Raw genomic sequence first — 21,604 nt, 5'->3', positions numbered from 1 at the left:
AGCCCGGTGCCTCCATCCCCATCACAGAGCATCTGGGAGTTTGCACAAGGATTGCTGAACTCAAGTAGGAGTCTCACTTCCCAAGGCGGCCAGAGACATCAGCATCCATGTCAGTGACCCCAGGGATTATCGGTCACTGTCTGGAAGACCCAGAAATGTCCTTTTGTGCCCTTTCCTGGGGTGGGAGGAGAGTGATTGATGGATGTATCAGGACCCTGTGCCCACCATTGCCACCTCTACCAGGCCAGGGTTCAGCCTGCTGTTTTACCAAGTGGCTCCTCCTTTCCGTTTCTGCTCAGTGGGTCATGCCAGGAACTGCCAAGAGACCAGGGGCTGAGGCAGAAAGGGGGCGAGGAGGTAAAGGACTTGTCATGCAGTCGTGAGGATTGAGTTCAGTCCCTAGATGCCATGTAAAACGAAGCTGAATGTGGTGGCAAGTGACGTAATCCTGGTGCTAGGGAGGCTGAGACAGGCAGAGTCCTGGGGCTCGCCAGGCAGCCAGCCAATCGACTGAAGTCCCGATCTCAAAAAATAAATAAAAAAATAAAGAGACAGGATGGTGTCCTGAGGAACGACCGTGGAGGGTGATCTCTGACTCCATGAATAAACATCTACACACGCATGCACAAACACAGAGACACACCCCAGAAAGCCATCTGAGAGTCTCTGGTGAGGACATACAGAGGATCTAGGGGGCCCCAAAGCTTAGGACTCAGATACCCAGAATCCTCCTGGTGTCCTCACCTCCCTTGCGCCTGGCCACAACTGCTGGGCTTCTATGTAACTCCAGGCCCAGGGAGTCTGCAGCCGGCAGTAGATAAAAGCTGCTAAAAGTTGCACTGTATTTATTCATTCCTCGGCAGACAGTGCGGTGGGGCCTGCATAAACAGAAAGGGCATCACATGCAGAGACCATAAAAAGAGAGTTTGGTTTTTATGCAGTGGTAATCTGGGGAATTAATTCCCGGCTGGCAGAGGTCGGATGACAGTCACTGAGTGTTAAGCAGGTGCAGAGGGGACCGTGGGGAGAGGTGATGGAGAGAGGGAGAGGCCACTGGGCTGACAGAGCCGATGGAGCTGGGTGGAGCCATGGTGAGACCTAGGCAGCAGCAAAGCACCGTGGAGATGGGGGCTTTGAAGAGCCGCCATCGCGGGCCTGATCTAATTCAGGCCTCATTTATTGGCTGCCCACTGTATGCAGGACCTGGCTGGGTGCTGTGGGGATTTTAGTAGTGGATGAACTGGGGCTCTGGTTCACACTCTTGTCTCTGAGGGGTTACCAGGGACACCGAGGCTGTAACTGAGACCTTGGGTCTTCAGAAGAGAGTTGGCCTGAGACTAGACCAAATCCTGCTTTCTTCTACTTTTAAACTCTTCCAACTTGGTGAGATACTTCATTTCTCTATGCCTCAGTTTCCCCACACAGAATTAAGAATCATCCCAGTAGCTACCTTGTCAGAGCATGCTGGAGATGTATGCACATACTAATTTTTCTCAGGGAGGGTCTTCATCCATGGTATAGTAACATTTTGACAAATTCTGATGGTCCGGCGTGATTGACTGTACATTGAAGGTGTCGTAGGAGCTAGAGAGACAGCATAATTGATAAAAGCACCTGCTTTGCAGGCATGGGGATCTGAGGACCTGAGTTGGAACCCCAAACACCCACATGCAAAGCTGGACAGGGGAGCTGGAGAGATGGCTCAGTGGTTAAAAGCATTGGCTGCTCTTCCAGAAGACCCAGGTTTCAGTCCCAGCACCCACATGGCAGCTCACAACTGTAAACTCCAATACCCAAGGATCCAATGCCCTCTTTGGACCTCTGTGGACACCAGACAATCATGTGGTACACAGACTTACTTGTGTGCAAACCCTCATACACATTAGATAATAAAATATTTATTTTTCAAAAGCTGAACATGGCTGCACATGCCTGTAACACCAGTGTTGTTTGGGGTCCAGACAGGTAGATCCTGAGAGCTCTGTGGCCAGCCAGCCTAGCCAAAAAGGCAAGCTTCCAGCTCAGCAAGAGACTGTTCCCAGCAATAAGATGGAGAGCAATAGAAGAAGACACCCAAATCTTGTCCTGGCCTTTACACACATAGATGGTCACACACTCAAATACATGTATGCGTAGACACAACACAATACACAAATTCAAAAAGAGTCTGGGAAGGCTTCCTAGGTAAGGTGACTTCTGATTTTGGTTTTGAAGAATGAGTAAGGCTCATGTGACTGGAGACTAGAACCAAGGCTTCGGGACAAATGAATAACATGGAACCCAGCAAGCAAGGCTGCCAGGTGTGGCCTCAACCAAGGACTTGGCATCTTTGGGGTGCCTGGACCACTTTGAGATTCTCTCCCAAGTGTGTGAGACCAAATTCAGGGTTCTGGACCACATATGAAGACGAAGCTGAGCAGTCATACCTGTTCAACTGACCTGTCCCTTCAAGACCCCAGAGCAGGGACAGTGGCTACTTTGGCAGAAGGCAGCAGCCCTCATCTTTGAAGGCATTATGCTAACTGGGTCAGAACCCCCGGCAAGGGAAGGACAGTGAACATTCTTCAGTACTCAGCCAGGCACCAGAACAGAGCCACCCGAGAGAAACCTAACAGGATCCATGCATGTGGTTTTAAACCTCTGATAACCACCTCATAAAAGCAAAAAGAAGCAGGTGATGGTAATGACATACTTTTAGTTCGCTCAGCACATGAAAAACATTATCAGCTCGACACATAATAAATCCCAAGGAATTATTCCTGAGCTCTCTTGTGTTCTCTTTTCCATACAAAATCATCAAAATCCGGTATGCATCTCACCGACACAGTTCCCGAGACTCCATGGCCACCATATGGGACATAGAAACCATGTCTCACCTCTACTACTAAGTTCAGAGATACAGTCTCCCGTATCTCTGATACAGTGAACACTCTCAGCCCATACATCTGGGAATCAGGCAAGGGTTCTGGGCGGGTCCATGGTGTCTGAGGATGCCATGGATGTTTGTCCTTGTAGTAAGATGTTTAATCTCTCTGCCTCAGTTTCCCTCTGTGTGTGTGTGTGTGTGTGTGAGAGAGAGAGAGAGAGAGAGAGAGAGAGAGAGAGAGAGAGAGAGAGAGAGAGAGAGAGAAGGAGAGGAAGGAAGAGGGAGAGGTAGAGGGAGGGAGGGAGGGAGAGAGGGAGGGAGAAGGAGGGAGAGAGGGAGGGAGGGAGCAAAAGAGGGAGACAGACAGAGAGTGCCTTGGCCTTTAATGGCTGGGCTAGCTCATCCCTCCCTTGTTTTGAGGCAGCCTCTCTCTGGCCCAGGGCTCACTGGTTAGCTAGGCTGGCTGCCCATGAGCCCCAGTGAGGGACCTGCCTAACTTCATCTCCCTAGGATTGGCATCATGAGCACGTGCCACTGGCCTGGTTTATGTGTGGGTTCTGGGCACTGAACTCAGGTCCTCACGCTCGCACGGCAAGCCTTTACTGGCGGAGATATCTCCCCAGGCCTGCCTCAGTTTCTTCATATAGAAAATAAGGGTAATCTTAGAAGCTACCTTGAGATTGTCTGAGGAGGAAGAGGTTTCCTTCTGTCCGGAGGGTGCAGGGTAGGTAGGGCTTGAGCCCCTCAGAGCTGCTTCACCAGTGCCCACCACGACCTGGTTCTTCCAGTGCCTGGTGCCAAAGCATGTAGTACCAGAAGTGAGTAAAAACCGTCAACTATACGGGAACGAAGAAGCTAGGCGCATCAGTGCACACCTGCAATCCCGATGCTTGTTAGGTGGAGGCAGAAGGGTTAGGAGATCAAGGTCATCCTTGGCTACATAGCAAGAAATGTGCGAAGGAAACAAACAGTTCCCCCGCTCCGGATGTGAGCACCACAGAGAAGTCACAGAGTAGAAAACATACAAAACTTGAGCTCCGTGGAAATGTAGTCACATGACGGGCCCACTCAGTGCATCGATGCTCAGTGTTTTACAGCGTGAACCCAAGGCAGACTTAGCCAGCCCTGGGTTCGCTTCTACCTTCACTTTAAAGATGAGGAAACCTAGCACAGAGGTGCAAGGAGTTTTGTCAGATGTCACACAGCTGGGATGACTTGCCTAGAGCTGCGTCAAGATGCCAACCCTTCTCTGCCACCCTTGAAACTGAAGTCTGCTGTCACCTGGAAACAATATCCAGGGAAGATGGGAGTGTTGGGAGGCCGTTCAGGAACTCACAATGGGGAGGGGAGATGAGCTGTCTGGCACCATTATGTTTAGTCGGTCCAGATGGTAGAGAGCCTGTATCCAATACCTGGCCGGGTGGGAACAGGAAGAGGTGCAGACAGACAGGCAAGTTCTCAGCAAGTGGCAGGGGACTCATGGGATGGGGGGGGGGGGCGCTCTCACTCCACCCAAAGGGAGGGCCCAGGAAAGGGAAGCCTATGACTTCATCACCAAGCCCACGCCAATGACATCACCAGGAGGGCAAGGAGCCAGGCCCAGCAAGTTATTTATGGAAACGGCTGGCGGCCAGGCATACATCCAGATCCTGAGCTGTTTCAGATGTGGTTGGATAGAGCTTCCAGCTGGCCCTGTGGGGCCTCAGAGCCCGGCAGGCAGGCAGAGGAGGAAGGAGGAAGACTGGAGGAATCCAGCAGATGGGGGCAGGGCTCCTTGGAGCTCATGGGGGCTCCAGCAGAGATGTCCAGAGTTCCAGGCTCCTCCCTCTTGGAATCTGCTCATCTCCACCCGTGCTCATCCAGAACTTCCCTGTGGTGCTCCCTCAAGGTCAGATTAGCTGAACTCAGAAAGGACAGAGTATGCGTGTACGTTCGTGTGCACCGAGGGCATGTCTGTGCACATGACTGTTACATGGGCTTTCCAGTCCACAGGAAGATACACTCGGCTCCCTCACACATTGGTGCCCTGAGTGGTCCTGAGTGAGTACACAGATTTGTGCATCCTTGCACCTGTGTGCATGCATGGGGGCTGGGAAGCAGAGTGCACAGAGAGAGCGAGCGGGGAGGAAGAGAAGAGCCACTGGGGAGCAAGATCGCAGCAGGAAGTTGGGAAAATATCATTTCAGCCCGAGATCCAGAGGCACTTATAGAAGCTTCAGCGAAACCAGACAAACCTTCCTTTCAATCCATTTATCAAAACTGCCTGCAGCTCTGCTTCTGAGCAGGTACAACAAGAATAAAATATTGAGCAGAACCGGCGACCGCGGGACTGGAGGAGGCCAATAAATAAGAAGTTACTGAGAAGCCCGCCCTGCCCCTGATGGGTTTGCTCTGCCGGTCCCTCCACCCAGATCATCCTGTGATCTTATGGGTGATGGCAGGTGCATGGATGGCAGGGGCCCGCCCCATTGGCCAGATCTCTGCTGCTTTTGATGAGTTGGGGATACAAGAATAGCCTAACCTACACAGACAAGCTTCGGCGAGGTAGCCACATAAGCAATACTCTCTTGGGCTTGCTCGCTGCCTTCCTTTCTTCCCTCTAAAACCCCTCAGGATGGGCTGGAGAGATGGCTCCATGGGTCAAGATGCTTTCAGACAAGACTAACTACCTAAGTTCAATCCCCTAGACCCACATAGGAGAAGCGACTTCTGCATGTTGTCCTTTGACCTCCACATGCAGACTATGACGTAAGTGCTGGCACACACACAAACAAATACATGTAATACAACTTTTTTAATCCTCCAAAAGGGAACCGGACCCATGTGACCTAGAGAGGCCTGGTTGTTCAAGGCAGCCTAGGAGTGAGAATGGGACCAGGTAGCAACCAAGAGGCTTGAACCCAGGCTACAATAAGACCCTCCACTCCCGCTTCCATGTCCTGTTAACTTGGCCCTTTTGGGTGGTAGGTGGAGGGATAGACAAGCAACTGAATGAAGGTCCCTCTTTCAGCTTCCTCCTTTTCAAACCATCTGTCCTGAAGCCCAGAGAGAGAAGCCAGCCATATTGTAAATGTTCTTATATTGGGCCCACAAAATAGAGTGTCTCATTGACTTCTTTCTCCTCCATATCCACTGAATTATAGGACTTGCTTTCTCCTCATCTACATACCCATTGCTCAGGTGCTCAGGGACCCCTCCTGCCACCCCTTGCCTGCTTTCCCACCACCACTGCCACCGCAGCCCCACTAACAACTGAATGGTTGCAGGCTGCATCCCAGTGCTAAGATCCCAAAGGGTAGCAGCGAATGCCTGGGAGGCCCCCACAGGACAATGGCGCTGGGACACTGTTCTCTGAGCTGCCCCCATTGTGATCAGGGTCAGCAGAAAGGTATAGGGCTGCAGCTCTCTAGGTCACCGGGGTGAGCATTCAGTGGAAAACCCGATGACGATGAAGGTTAACAAGGGAAGCAGAGGATGCCCGACGTCTGCTACAGGGATAGACGGGCACCCTGGCTCTGTGGGAGCAGCTGAGGTCATGTCTTGAATCCCTCTGCTTTCTGAAACACAGCCCTGCCTCTCCTAGGATGTTCCTGGGAAGCAGATGCCCCGTCCATGTATTGCTATCAAAGGGTCTCTATTGTGGAAATTAAAGAGGCAATTCCACGTAGTTTATCTGACAGTTTGTCAAAAGAGGTTTATTTTGGGTCAACTTACAGCAAGCAAATGGGTCAGTTAAAGGATCCAGGAGAGGTGAGGCACAGTCCAAAGTGGCTCTCTAGAGAACTCCGATTTGGTCTGCAGTCCAGCATCCAGCATCCAGGATCACAAGGTAGCCAAGAGAGAGCACGCATGTATGCATCTCAGGTCTCGGTCACTCCCTGGGTGGGGGGAGGTACCTAGCAGTTACCTGCTGCCTACTCTGGGCGGTGCTTCAGGGGTGAAGCTCAGACAACCACCCCTACAGGTCTCATCTCCAGCAGGCCCTGTGTTCCTTTCCATTCCTGCTCACACTGGGCAGCTTGAATTCTCTGGGTTTTTTTGAAGTGGGATGAGTCAAGAGAATGAGGTCCTTTGGATCTAACTGCCCCAGCCAAGAGAATGAGGTCCTTTGAATCTAACTACCCCAGACAAGAGAATGAGGTCCTTTGGATCTAATTGCCCTAGTCAAGAGAATGAGGTCCTTTGGATCTAATTGCCCCAGCCAAGAGAATGAGGTCCTTTGGGTCTAACTGCCCCAGCCAAGAGAATGAGGTAGTTTGGACCTAACTGCCCCAGCCAAGAGAATGAGGTCCTTTGGATCTAACTGCCCCAGCCAAGAGAATGAGGTCTTTTGGATCTAACTGGCCCCATCCCTTCCTCTGTCTCCCTCCTACTTCCACATCTCCCTCGAAATCAACCACTTATGCACACGAGTTCTCTGAGCTGCACATAATGTATATATGAGTGCCTGTGTGGGTGTGTGGCTCACGCGATGGCTAAAGGTCACAAGCTTGTCTTCTTTGGTTGTTCTCATCTTACTTTTTGAGGCAGGGTCTCTCACTGAATCAGCTAGGCTGGCTGATCAGTGAGCTCCCTGAATCCCCTTTCAGTACTGGAGGGACAGACAGACACTGCACCTGTTTTTATAGACAGGTGCTGCAGATCCAAACTCAGGTACTCATGAAGCACTTTAGGAGCTGCATCCTCTCCCCAGCCCCCACCACATTCCTTCAACAAGATGTAGGTGGAACAGTACAGTGAATTTCCCAGCAGCCACCACTCAGGAATTTGAGGGACAGCTCCATCCTGCAATGGCAAATGGAAGAATGGAATGGGCAAGGATTGGGGGAGCTGCAGTAGAGTTCTAAGGCAATTACCATTTTATTGCATTTCTATAAAGCTGCAAAATGCCATTCCAGGAACTGCTGGCCCCAGTACCCTTCCCTCCCTCCTCTGCAGACCTGCTTTCATAGTGAACGGGCCAAACTCTTCCCCCAACCCCGCTCCCCACCTCTCTGTATGTGTGTGTGTGTGTGTGTGTGTGTGTGTGTGGTGGTGGTGGTGGTGATGGGGATCCGGAAGGAAGTTGCCAGGGCAACCATCCCAGCTCACTCTTTCCCTTGCCTTTGAAAATCTGTGACAAAAGCAGCAGACATTTTTGTTGGAGTACTTGGGTACACTCTCCCAGGATCAAAATGATACAAGACATAGCACCAAGCAGAAAGAGTGGTCCCAGCATCCTCTGCTCCTTAGCAGTTTGCAGTATGAGCTGCTTTAAAGACTTCCGGCCAGACTCTAGCTAGGCTCCCATAGTAGGGCTGAGAGCCTGCTCCTGCTGTGGGTGGAGGAAAGGCATCACCCTACAGCTTTCTGGGATTTTCTGCATCCTATGACTTTTTTATTGAAGCATGTTTCATGTTGGCTCAATATATACTATGGAATAGCTAACATTCCCATTTTCTTTCGGGGAAACTGAGGCAAAGAAAGACTGTGGCTTGGCCAATACCCACAGGTTAGAAAGTGACATATCTGGGACTCAAGCGCAGAACCAAATGACTGTCCAGCCAATTGCTGACATGTCTGTTGGCTTCATTGAGGGAAGTGGTAAACAGGGGCCACTGAAAGCCAGCCTGAGCAACCAGAGCTTTAAGCGGAGGGTGCAAGGTAGATAACTTAGCTATTCGCTTGGGACTTTGGTGGATTTATGATGAGTGTCCTGTATCCAAGGAACACACCTAGTCTTGATCCAGGGCACACTGAAGTCCTCGGGTCCTCAGGAACTGGTATGTACAGTGGAGAGTACTGGGTAGATACCTTGGGTGGACCCTGAGGAACTGCACACCATGGGTGGTTCAAGGTGGTTTAGGGTGAAATAGGACACAGAAATAGATCCACTGGTACTTTAGTTTTCTTCGCTGTGTCTGCGATAAAACACTGGCCAAAATCGACTAAGGGGAATGAAGAATTTGTTTCAGCTTACACTTCCAAGTGATTGATGGTCCATCATCAAGGAAAGCCAAGGCAGGGATCTGGAGGCAGGAGCTGAAGCATCATGGGAGAATGCTGCTTACCGGCTTACTCTCCATGGCTTGATCAGCCTGCTTTATTATACAACCTAGGGCCACCTGCTAGGGGATGACACCACCCATAGTGGGCTGGGTCACCCATAGACCCTCCTATGTCAATCATTAATCAAGAAAACACCCCACAGACATACCCACAGGTCAACTTGATGGAGGCAGTCCCTTAAGGGAGGGTCCTTCTTCCAGTTGACCCTTGTTTGTGTCAACTTGACAAAAACCAACCGGCAAATCTGGCAAGCCTCTTCCAGTGGGTTTGCCTAGGTTCTGAGGTTCGCCCACTTGGTCTCTTTGTTCTCCACTGAAACAATGTAGAGTGCCTTCAAATCCTTGACCTGTTTGCACTTAGCTGTAGGTAAGCCTGTGACTCTGCTTCCTGGTATGCCTGATGCCAACCTTAGCCTAGACACTACCCCCAGCATCTGACTTCCTGGTGTATGGTGATGTACATCAGCCTCTTGACCCACATCTGATTCCAACCCTCCATATGTCAGGTTGGAAAAGGGTCACAGAGCAGGGCTGAACCAAGCCAGGAAGGTGATGGGGAGACCTAGGCCCTGGTTATGGAGCCTGGGACATCAGAGTCTGGGACAGCAGTGAGGAAATTCAACGAGGTGGGAGGAAGTGAGAAGAAAGGGGGAACGAGGAAGGCAAACTCTTCGGGAAAAAAAAAAGTTCAATCTGATTTGTAAAGGGCACGATTTACAAATCCGTCACATATTTTACTAGGCTGGGATTTACGGATTAGCCTGTAATACTTAGGCGGCTTTTTGTAATAAAACCCTGAGCCGAGGCAGCCTTGGGGAAGTGAGGAGGAGGAAGGAGCTTTCTCTCTCTATCTCACTTTCATTTTCCCAGTATTTTTTGATCTAGGCAGCCCCATTAATCTGTACTTTATCTGCCTATGGAGAAGGATCGAGCTCTTTATTGGATTTTTGTCAAGAATAAATGATTTAGTTTGGGATATTGTGGAAACGATTTTTGTGGTATTACACCATCTAATAAATGAAACAGCAGGGATCAATTCCTTTCTTGCGATGTGTTCAACAGGCAGGGTGAAATATGCCCCACAATTATTTGGTATTGCACTCTATAGATATTTATAACCAAGTGTGACTGCATGGACGCGGCTGCCTCGGCGTGGACCCTGTGATCCATTAGCCCCTAAAGCCACTGGACTTGGGGACTCACGTGACGGCAGCCGAGAGTCACAAATGCAGATCGAGTCAGTGGGACTAAGTACCTGAGAGAAAGGCACACAGTGAGGCAAAGGGCGGATTGAGAGATGGTGTTTATCAAGGCCAGGGGCGCCGTGTATTTTCTGGAAGGTGGTAGAATAACAGGGAGCTACCTCAGCAAGCCTGGCGGATGCTGGTGTGGAAGGGGCATGGTACCTTCCCATTTCTGAGCACCTGCAATTCTTGCTCCATTCACCCCCTCTCCCTGGACACTGCTTCCAGGGAAATTGCTGGAAGTACTTGGAGGTGGGAGCTGGCTTTCAGCCCAGGGAAAGCTCATAGGCTTATATTCCCAAAAGCTCACAAATATTTATTGAAAGCCTCTTCTGTGATGTGCCTAGCAGGAGCCTAGCACAAAGCAAACCATATAGAGATGTTTGCTCACAGACTGACTGATATACAGGAAGCCTCCAAGATGTAACTTCCTACCCATGGGCATTCACTGTCCTCATCAACAGAAGCAGGGGCTGGAGAGTGAGCGTAATATGACTAGGGGGACCCCACCGGGATGTAGGGAACCTGCTGAAGTGTGGGACCTTGCTTCTCCATCCTCATCCAGCCCCCAGGGTCCAGAGCTACATGCTTTTTACCCCTCAGAGTCACATGGACTTGGCTGTTCATCAGGTTTCTATTCTTGGACTGTGTCAAAAGTGGTCCCTTCTTGGGCCAATGAAATGACTCAGTGTATGAAAGCCACACATATCACTTAAAAAGCCAAATGTAGTGGCATGAGTCTGTGATCTCAATGTTCCTACAATGAGACAGGAAGGAGAGAGAGAGAGAGAGAGAGAGAGAGAGAGAGAGAGAGAGAGAGAGAGAGAGAGAGAGAAGATAATTGCCTGGAAACTATTATTCCAGCTAGCCTGGAATATCATCAAATAGGAACCAGAGAGATACTGCCTCAAAATCAAAGTGAGGGCCTGAGAGGTGGCCCAAAGGATAATATGTCTTCCATGAAGCTCAGCAACCCGAGTGTAGTTCCTGGGTCCTACATGCCAGAAGGAGAGCACTCTGTAAGTTGTCCTTTGACCTCCACAAGCCTGCCATGGCATTCATGAGCCCACATTCCCACCCACGCGTCTTACACATCAAAAGACATGCTTTATTTTTAAAGCAAACCCTCAGTCTACAAACCGAAACTTACCATTAGAGGAAACGCCGCTTGTGCAGCTGCCCTGCTGAGGACTTCTGCGAAGCTGAGGACTCTGTGTGCTGATCTTTGGGTCCAGAAATCAATATTTGTGTCCTAAACACCCGAAGCATCAAGCAACCACGTCCACCGCAGCTCTCTAGCCCAGAGCTTCATGACATGGCTGGCAACAGCCAGTTATTTCCTTGGCAGGCCCGGCCTCCTGGTGCTCACAGTTTATTGGGGGACCCTGAAGCTTCCTCCCCGATACCCATCTTCTCTGGGACTCCCATTTTTGTGCTATCCAATATCACCTTCAGGGTCTGATGTCACTGTTAGCATTGACACTGGGCCCCTGCTGGGTAGCCCAATCTGGCCTTGAATTTGTGATCCTCATACCTCATTACAAAAATCGTGGGGTTTTAGGTATGGTGCACCACACCCAGTTGGGACTTTTTTTTTTTTTAAGTGTATTTATGTGATGTTTCTTCTGTTTAAAACTGGCTCCTCATTTCTGTCCCAACTCTTGCAAAGAAATATGGGTGCTCTGGACTTGCTGTGTGCTAATTCACATCAACACTCCTCATCCTGTCTCCTGATGCCAGCGGCTCAGAGGCTTAACTGAGCGAGCAATTCACATTCAATCATCGGGATGTTTAGGGAGCCAGGAGCAAGATGTGGCTCAGCAATGGAGGAGGTTGGAGTGTTGCTGGCCTCTTTATAGTGCCATACCTCCCCACCAGGGGGCACCCAGGAGACTCTCGGGCACTTCTGGAGGCTGGCTATTCTCTTGTCATCTTGGTCAGTTTTTCATTTGTTTTGTTGTTTTGTTTTGAGACAAGGTCTCATGTAAACCAGGCTGGCCTTGGAGTCATTATGTAGTCAGAACATGACCTTGAACTCCTGATCCTCCTGCCTCCTCCTTCCAAGCGCTGAGATTGCAGTAGTGTGCCACCATGCCAGGATTTCCTTAGTAATGCTTCTCTCGGTTAGTTCAGGGGCTGTTTGGGTCAGCTGCTATGAGACACATCAAAGCCATCACTCTCTGAAAGCACACACACACACACACACACACACACACACACACAGAGAGAGAGAGAGAGAGATACACACACACACACACACACACACACAGAGAGAGAGAGAGAGATACACACACACACAGATACACACACACACACACAGACACAAAGACATACAGACACACACATACACAATGACTGAATAGCATATTGGTTACTGACCATTCCACTGAGATGTCATGCTCAGAGGGAATCACCACACTGTTGGATTACTGGAGAACACCCCAGGGTAAACAGAATGGCCCTTTTGGTTTCTCCTTCAGGCCACATGGCTCTATGTTATCGCTGACTCTCCTTTTCCTCCCACACTTTACATTCCTTCCATCAAGAATTCCATAGCCCACCATCATTCTCCTCATTTCTACGACCACCATACGAGCTGAGCCTCCATCTGATCCTTCTGCCTCCACCTCCCAAGTGCAGGGGTCACTGCTGTACCCCACAACACTCTGCTTCCTTTATTGTATTCTGAAAATCCCTGTGCATATACATGCCTATGCAGCGTGGTCAGCTTTGTTGATTGGACACACGCTAGAATCACCTGTAAAGAAAGTCTCAGTAGGGGAGTGTCTACATCAGGTTGGCCAGTGGGTATGTCTTTGAGGGTTTTTTTTTTCTTCTTTAATTAGGCTAATTTTGGTGCAGAGGCCCATCCCACTGTGGGAGGAACTATTCCCTAAGTTGGGTTCTGGGCTATATAAGAACAGAGAAAGCTATCCCAGCACTATACATACGTGTATTCATTTCTCTCTGCCCCTGCCTTGACCTTCCCTGCTGTGATGGACTGTGACCTGGAGCTACATAAACCTTCCCTTCCTCAAGCTGCTTTGTCAGCCATTTTGTCTCAGCCACAGAAATGACACAGGACACCGTGTCTGGGCTGGGCACGGCCCCCTGCCCCGACCTGAAGTTTCTAAGCTCATAATCTGATACGTGGACAATCTGGTAAGTCTAGGCTGATGTAAAAGTGCAGGGTCCCTAGAGCCCAGACTCCCCTCCAGGCTAGGTGTATAAGTTAAATACTAAACAATAGAGACAAATGTTCTGCTTAAACATGGGGTCCTGTTCGCGAGATATCTTATGATGAATAGGCAAATATTCCAAACTTAGAAAAAGGTATGAAATATATCAGGTCTCCAGGATTATAGGTAAGGGATGCCAAGCCTGTGAGTGCACAGTTATCCATCCACACTACAGTGAGAGCTCTGGAGACCACAGGCCCAATGATTAACTCTAGTGACAGTCAGGGACAGCCATACATACATACATAAGGTTTGAATTGGTATGTCTGTATAATTAGAATTTATTGGAGAACATCTTACGTTTTTCTTTTAAAGAGTGTTTAAAAGAAGAAAAAATAAAACTAGGCCAAATAAAAGCATATTGAAAAGCCTTGGGTCTATTTCTTCCCAGTCCTTCAACAAATAGTATGTGGCTGGCCTTAAATACATAATAATTTTTTTCAAGCTTATTTTACATTGTGAGCAGTTTTCAGGTCATTAAAGACTCCTTGTGTGCACGCACATGCCCATGTACACACACACACACAAAATCTGTGCTGTGAGGGGCATTTTCTATAGACTTGTGGAGGTCAGAGGACAGCCTGCAACCTTTAGAGGTTGGTTTTCTCCTTCTACCCTGTGGGTCCAAAGGATCAAACTCTGGGTGTCAGGCTTGGCAGAAAAGTATCTTTACCCACAGACCCATCTCTCAGGTCCTACTAATATATTTTAAATGGCTGTATACTATTCCTTCATGAATACAGCATTACATAGTTGTCCATCTCTCCATCCCCTTCTCTTCCCTGGCCTCCATTAATACATTTGCTACTTGGATAAGAAATAGTGGCTTCTACCCCGGTCAATAAATGTAGATCTGAAGCATTCCTAAGAATATCAAAGTCACAGCCTCATGAATATACAGAGGGTGCAGCTAAGGCAAATCAATACCTCCATGATGTGCCCTTCTGCGTGGAGATGAGGCCTTTTGGGATAAAGTAACCTTTGCTGCATTACCTCTTGCCACATCATCTTGTTTTGGTCTTCCTGTCTCTTGGCTCCTTTCCTGGAAGGTGCCCTGAACACAGTAGCCTGGCCTTTGGTTCATACTAAGTAAGTTAAGGAGGAAAATAAGGTTGAGATACTAGCTTAGGTATGTCCCACAAATAGAGTTCCTTCACCTGTCTGTCTGTCCATCCATTTGTACGAGGACACACCCTTTTGTCTACTAAAGATGGCTGTGGGTAGGTCAAGAAATATGTGGGAGCCAGTGGAAGAAAAGAGAAAATCAGGGCCTGGTGGTGGTGGTAGTGGTGTGTGTGTGTGTGTGTGTGTGTGTGTGTGTGTGTGTGTGTGTATGCCTGTGCACTCGTGCACACAGATACTAGAGGTTGATCTCTCATGTCTTCCTAAGTCACTCTCCACTTTATTTTGGAGACAGGGTCTCCCACTGATCTTGAAGCTCCATGATTTAGCTAGGCTGGCTGGCCAGTGAGCTTCAGTGATCCTCCTGTCTCCACCTCAGTGCTTGGTTATAGGTGCATGCCACTGCACCTGAATTTTTATTTTTTATTTTTTTATGTACCTGGGACACAGGATTTACTTCTCCAACCTCTGGCTCCAAGGACTTTTTAAAAAAATATTTATTTTTATATGTGTGAGTGTTTTGGCTGCATGTATGTATGTGTAGCACATGTGTGCAGTCCCAAGCAGGCCAGGAGGAGGAGTTAGACCCCCGGGGCTGGAGTTACAAATGGTTGCGAATCCCTGTATGGATGTTGGGAATCAAATTTGGGCTCTTTGGAAGAGCAGCCAGTGCTCTTAACCACTGAGCCATTTCTCCAGCCCCATGTGCTTGAGATTTTCATGAGTTCTGTACATCTGAACTCAGTCCTTCATGCTTATAAAGCATGCACTTTACTCCTGAGCCATCTCTCCAGCCCCATGGCCTGATCCTTTTAATGGGACTTCTAATACAAACGAAAATGTCCCCCTGCAGCTGTACTAGAAGAGGAGCTTGGGAGGCCAACAGTGGGTGGGAGACACAGGCATCCCCCTAGTGGCATGGCATTTTCTACCTCCTTGGCAGCTGAGAACAGGTATTTCTGGCCACACAGGCAGAGCATTGACCTATTCTGGCTGGCTATCCATATAACAACAGAGGTAGTTTTAAAATAGCATTCCCCTTTGGAACGAAACCTTTTGTATTGAGCAGAATCTGGGAGAAGAGGTTAATTGAGGGTTTACTTACAATCTTAGGTTTACAAAGAGGGTCAAGTGGAGGCCTTTGGCAGGAGCTGTTTACCTTGAATCTTCAAGTTCTCCACTCTGTGGACTGAGCTGCTGGGGAAGGTAGAACTCTGCCCTGGCTCCATCCTCATGCTCGAGAAGCAGGATGCTTGGTCTCAGCTTCAGGGTGTTAGAATCTCTGTGTGTCTGTTGCCCATCCCTTTTATTTCTCTCTACAGGCCCAGGCTGGCTGTATCAGTCTTCCTGGCCCTCCCTCTTGAGTGCTGAGATCACAGATGGACTCTTGAGAACTTTCCTATGAGAAAGGACACATGTGACAAGAGAATAATGTGGCTTGTGTGAGTGAGAGCTCGCCTCCCGTACGTGAAGCTCTGGGTTTGGTTCCCAGCACCACCATAACCAAGCATGGTGATGCAGCCCTGTCATTCAGGCACCAGGAGGTGGAGATGGTAAGATCAGAAGTCCAAGGCTATCTTCTACTGTAGAGTGAGTTCCAGGCCAGCCTGGGCTACATGAGACCCTATTTCTCAAAAAAAATAAGAAACAAAATTTGATTGGGCGTCACTGAACAAAAGCACATGAAACCAGTCATTGTCCTGTCAATGATAACATGGGTCTGATTAAGATTCTGTGGCCATAGGGGTCTCAGTCTAGAAGGAAAACAGATGTGACAATCGTTAATCACAGTGGGAGAAGGGCATGTTGCCAATGTTCTTTCACATGTTCACCCATGCATCCATCTGTCCATCCACCCATCTATTTATCTGTCCATCCCCCATCCATCCATCCATTCACCCACCCACCCATCCATCCATTCATCAGCCAACCCACCCACCTACTCACCACCAATTTATTCATTCATCTGTCCATCTATCCACCCACCCATCCGTCTGTCCATTCAGCAAACATCAATTGCATGTTTCATGCCAGGTACCATGGTTCCATCATGAACCCTGGCTGTTTCACTGGCCATCACCCTTGCCATGATGGAGCGTACAGTCTGTTGAGCAATATGGAGAGTGAACAAACATGAGCACAGTACATCTCTGATTTGCACTGTTGACAGAGGCATGTGAGGAGCTGCAGGGGCTGGATGAGTGTGACGTCAGAGAGCATGAGCTTAAAGAAGCCCTCTACTAGAATTCCTCCCCTGCTTTTCATCTTGCGGTCCGATGTGTGTAACTGTTCCTCCTCCAGCTTCTGACCTTTGACCTCCTGGGCTGCCAATATTCTGGCTGTCCACCTCTGCAGTACAAGCTACTGACTCAACAAATCTAAGGCTGGAAGTGCAGACACCCCACTTTAAATATGGCTCTGTCATGAAGGGGTCATATGGTCCTGATTCTCCAGACATACCCTGTTGCATGCTGCTCTGGTGGCCATCCCCACCCATTTCCTCCCATAGCCTTACTCTCCCAGGAAGCAGGCCCACACTGCCTCTAGAAGCAGAACACTAGATGTTAGATCCCACCAGCTCCATCTCATGAACATGTCTTTACCTCTGTGTGGTGTGACATCAGCACCCAGCACCCAGCGTGTTGTGATGCATCAGCAGTGAGCACAAACTGTCCCCGCACATGTATTACCCCTCCAAAGACACACAACATGAAGGTGGCTGTACCCTGTTTTATGTGGCATTTAGTACCACACCCTTGCTACCCACACTTCCAAATGGGACAAAGTCATTCAAAGGGCCTATTGACCATAGATACCTGGACCCTTCTAGAAGGGTATTGGTCTAGAGCTGAGCTTGGGAACCAGCCTTTTAGAAAGTTCCCTGAAGATGCTGCTACATCAACTACTTGGATTTGATTGGCAGAGATGTGGAAACCAGCACCTACTTGAGCCCTACCATGTACTGGCCACTGTGTTAGGAAACTTGATCACAGTACAGCCAAGTGGCCTCATTGGTGTGTGTGTGTGTGTGTGTGTGTGTGTGTACACATTTGTGTGTACACATGAGTACATATGGTATGTATGAGTATGTACACATATGGAGGTCACAGAACAACTGGCTGGAGTGGGTTATCTCTGTCAAGTGGGTTCCAGAAATCAAACGTGTCAGGCTGGGAAAAGAGTACTTCAGTGACCCGTCTTCTGGCCCAATGCCTGGTTTTCACATGGATTTGGGGCACTCAAGTAGGCACCTCATGTTTGCAAGGCAAGCTCTGTACATACTCAGCCCATCTTGCTAACCACTCCTCTTCCCTTTTAACAGACGGAATCCCCCATGCTGGAAGAAATTGTGTGGCTCCCCTGAAGCCATGTGGCTTGTGGCAGAGTCTGGTCTTGAACTCTGACCTCTGAGATTGCAATTCCAGGCTCTACTTTGACTTGGGGCATGGAAACAGTCCCAGGAGGAAGAGGCCATCAGGAATGACAAGAAAGAGATCTGCCTGTGTGTGATGTTAACTAGACATGACAGACACACACCAGGAGGCCCCAGGGGGACTCAGGGGACAGCACTCAGGACAGTGCCCGGCCACAGCCTCCTGCAGTGTCTCTCTAGGGCTCCCATGAGATGCCCAGATATCAGAAGGGGCAGCTCCCAGTGGTGGAGACACCCAACTGTGCTGCCAGGAGGCCAGCTGGTACCAATTTGTAGAAGCCATTGCCCACCTAAAGGGACCACTCAGCCATGCATGCTTGACGCCTGCTACCATTTTGATAAACAAGACTCAAATGTAAGAGGAGTCAAGAGCACCCCTCCCCAAGTCTAGTTACAGTTCCTGGTGGTGAGTGGATGGATAGGCAGGGATGGGGGGTTGCTTAGGTGTAACTGGGATCTACTCTTCCTTGCCTTTCTTCTATTTGTAGGGCTCTGGTGCGCTGTCCTGGACCATGGTGAGCTGGGTGACCATGCTCACAAGGAGGGAACTGGGGCATGAGTAGGTCTCAACTTCTTTACAAGTTCTTACCTCACTTGCCAGTTCTAAAGCCAGGAGCCTCCATTGCTGCTTGATAGGCATTCCCCTATGGGATCTGAGCCTCTTCTCTTCCTCACTCTCTTCTCTCCAGCTCTTTCTGCAGACTGGAGATGAAATGTGTTGATAGCCAGTCCTGGAGAAGGGTAAGACCTTCTCTCCTTCCCCGGGGACTTGTGAGTCCCATGTACAATGCAGCAAAGCTGGTGGAGTAAGAGGACTAAAGCAGCCCTGAGCCCAGGGCTCCAGGGGGCAGGTCCTCTCTGAGATTTCAATACCCAGGAGAGGAGATGCTTGACTGCCACTTTAACTAACTAGGGCTGGTTAAAATGCAGACCCTAGTGTGCTGGGGCCTCAATCCTGCACTTCCTCACACATGCAGGGTTGCTATATAACCATGAGGAGATACATGCAGGCCACTGATGTTCAAATATGTCTATATGTGAGATTCATGTTCTACTAGATCCCTCAGAGAGCCTGGCTGTCTGGTCTCTGCCTTAGGTATCATGTGAATGCAAATAAGGGCGAGTTTGCCTTGCTCAATGTGAGGATATACAGTCTATTATGGCAGGAAGGACTATGGTGCCGCTGGTCTCATAGAGAGGAAGCAGGAAGCAGGGATGTGGAGCTGGGCTAGCAAACATCAAGGCCTTTCCCCACTGACCCACTTACCCCAGCGAGGCTCACCTCCTTAAGATTCCAAGATGTTCTAAACACAGCGCTGCCAGCTGGGGACCAAGCATTCAAACACTTGAGTCTGTGGGGGACATTTCATATTCAGACCACATTTGCCAAATGGCAAAACCTGACCACTTGATGTTGGTTAACTTGAAACCTAACATCTGGTCAGAGTGTTGAGAATAAGTGTCTGTGGACTGCTCAGTCATAAATAAAGCATCTATATTACACACACACACACACACACACACACACACACACACACACACACACGGCTCAGAAGCCATCAAGAAAGAGGGACCAGAAAGACTAAGAGCCAGACTTTGGGGAGGACCAACACAAAACAGTGTACGCAATTAAGCCAGCCACCACTCCAGCAGGGAAGGGGTGGGAGGATGGGGCTCATAAGCTGGGAGCTATTGATGGATAATGGCTTCTAGAGGAGGGAGAGCCAATATTCTTTAGGATGTGGTCCCTAGTAGGTCAACCATGCTCCAGTGAATACATGGGCAGCACAAATTGAGCTCAGTAAGTTATACAATAAAACAGAGAGAGGCCATGAAGACGGGAGGGGATGGATCTGGGAGTAGTTAAGGAGTCGGGGTGAATATGAAAATACATTGCATACATATACAGAATCCTCAAAGAATTAATAAAAATGTGATATAAATCTCAGACCACTTGACAATTAGGTGAGTAGAGACCACAATGGCTTTGCTCACTGAGACCTCAGTCCGAAGGTCAAAAACACAGAGCAGAAATGAGTCTGGGGTAGGGCATGCTCAACAGTGGGGGTTGACTAACACCAGGGATTTTGTGATTCCAGACAAGATGGGATCTGGAAAAGGATGTTTTCCTCGTGAAAAATCAAGGATTGTCTGGCCCCAGTGAATGGCCCCTCCTCCTTCCTCAGCAAAGATGATGGAGGAGCAAGTTTCATTCCACAGAAGGGCATCCGCCTGTCTCCCACATGGAGACGGGATTGAAATAGCTTTTTCAGATCTTCCAGTTAAGCTGTCACCTGTGCCCCCCCTCCAGCTCTCCAAGGAGTCCCCCCAGCAGCCGTTATCTGGGCTCCGGAAGAACAGCTCTATCTCAGCCGTCTTCAGCTGTCTCTGCCACAATAGAGAGGCTCAGGGCCCCGAGGACAGCACACAGCTTCGGGAAGACAGGCTGAAGTGTGCAGGGTGCAGGCGGGGTCGCGAGACTAGGGAACCCCGCTGGGGCCATCCTTCACTGGTCAGCCCTGCCTAGGGGTCCTGTGGGGTCCAGGGCATGTTAAGGATGCAGCTGTCATGGGGCTGGGGCGGAGAGTGATCACAAGATGACATAGCTAAAAAAAGCTTCACTTTGAGGTGGGAAGGTAAATGCCACTTCTGGGCCAGCACCGCTCCCTGGACTGGGAACGAGATAATGAATTATTACCCAAGGAAATGAAACCTCTAATAAATTCAAAAGCAAAGCTGGGGGAGGCTAAACTCCATTTTTACGAAGGAGCTTGTGATTTATAAAGTGTCCGCTCCCTGGGCCTCCTGGGGCTCCATCAACTCTCCCTGTCCCTCCCTGTCTCCCCTGCAGGGAGGCCTCTGCCCCTTGGGGATGTACAGCCCCCCGACTTCAAAGCCCCCAACTGCCACTTGCCTCTGATGCTCCTTTTACTCTCCCTCGTGTGAACTATTCTCACCCCAGTGGGAATTTAAAACCCGAACACAGCTGAAATTTGGGCCAATTGGTTTCGAGAGCTCAGTCCCCAAGGATTGGCCACTAGGAAATCTGTCTTCCTTAGGAGTCCATTCCGACCTTTGAGCCAACAAATTACGAGTTGAACCAGCTCAGAATAGGCAATCAGGCTCCGGGGTGCAGCGCTGGCTCTGGGCGGGGCGCGGCTCAGGCAGGGGCCGCTAATCCACTTTGTCTGAATCGCAGTCCCAGCCTTCTCCCTGTTTGGGGAAGCTGGCTGGCTACATTTGCCTTCCATGTGTCACCTCTTAATAGCTTTCAGGCTCCATTCTGCAAACACTAGCCCCTCCATCCCTTCCCCAAAGCCATCAGAGCCCTGCTGTCCGACCTCATTGCCCGTTTCCGCAGCGACCAGGCTTGTGATGTCATAGGCCTAGGCCGGTGAGTCTTCAGGTGGGAGGGACCACAGCATCAGGTACCCAGGAAGACAGGGGAAACAAAGACCTTGTTTTCATGCCATCGGCCATAGAGTAGTGGAAAATGGGGGTGTGGGTGGGGGGTGCCGTGGAGGGATAGATATGGAGTCTGAGTGGGTCCAAGGTCATTCCACAAGCAAGTTGAGTTAACATTGCTGAGCCCGGCTTTCCCAAACGCCTATGCAGCCTCCACACTACTGTCTGAAGAGCTGTAATTTGGAAAG

General features: G+C 49.5%; 1 long non-coding RNA gene across 2 annotated transcripts; it reads right to left on the bottom strand.

The window, feature by feature from the left end:
- Positions 1–15,591: 15,591 nt before the first annotated feature.
- On the bottom strand, positions 15,592–21,325 carry LOC119087015. 2 transcript variants are annotated; one of them, XR_005090434.1, is made up of 3 exons: positions 21,025–21,325; positions 18,541–18,646; positions 15,592–15,917 (listed from the first exon to the last, which is right to left on the bottom strand). It is a non-coding gene; the product is annotated as an uncharacterized LOC119087015 (long non-coding RNA). The 2 variants fall into 2 exon arrangements; XR_005090433.1 differs by lacking the exon at positions 21,025–21,325 and adding an exon at positions 19,234–19,451 and having other exon boundaries at positions 18,541–18,653.
- Between the last annotated feature and the right edge of the window lie 279 nt (positions 21,326–21,604).

Source organism: Peromyscus leucopus, chromosome 8b, assembly GCF_004664715.2.
Source record: "Peromyscus leucopus breed LL Stock chromosome 8b, UCI_PerLeu_2.1, whole genome shotgun sequence".
Classification (NCBI taxonomy): Eukaryota; Metazoa; Chordata; class Mammalia; order Rodentia; family Cricetidae; genus Peromyscus; species Peromyscus leucopus.
The sequence above is the reverse complement of the archived record's forward strand: the minus strand, read 5'-3'. Positions and strand labels throughout refer to the sequence as shown.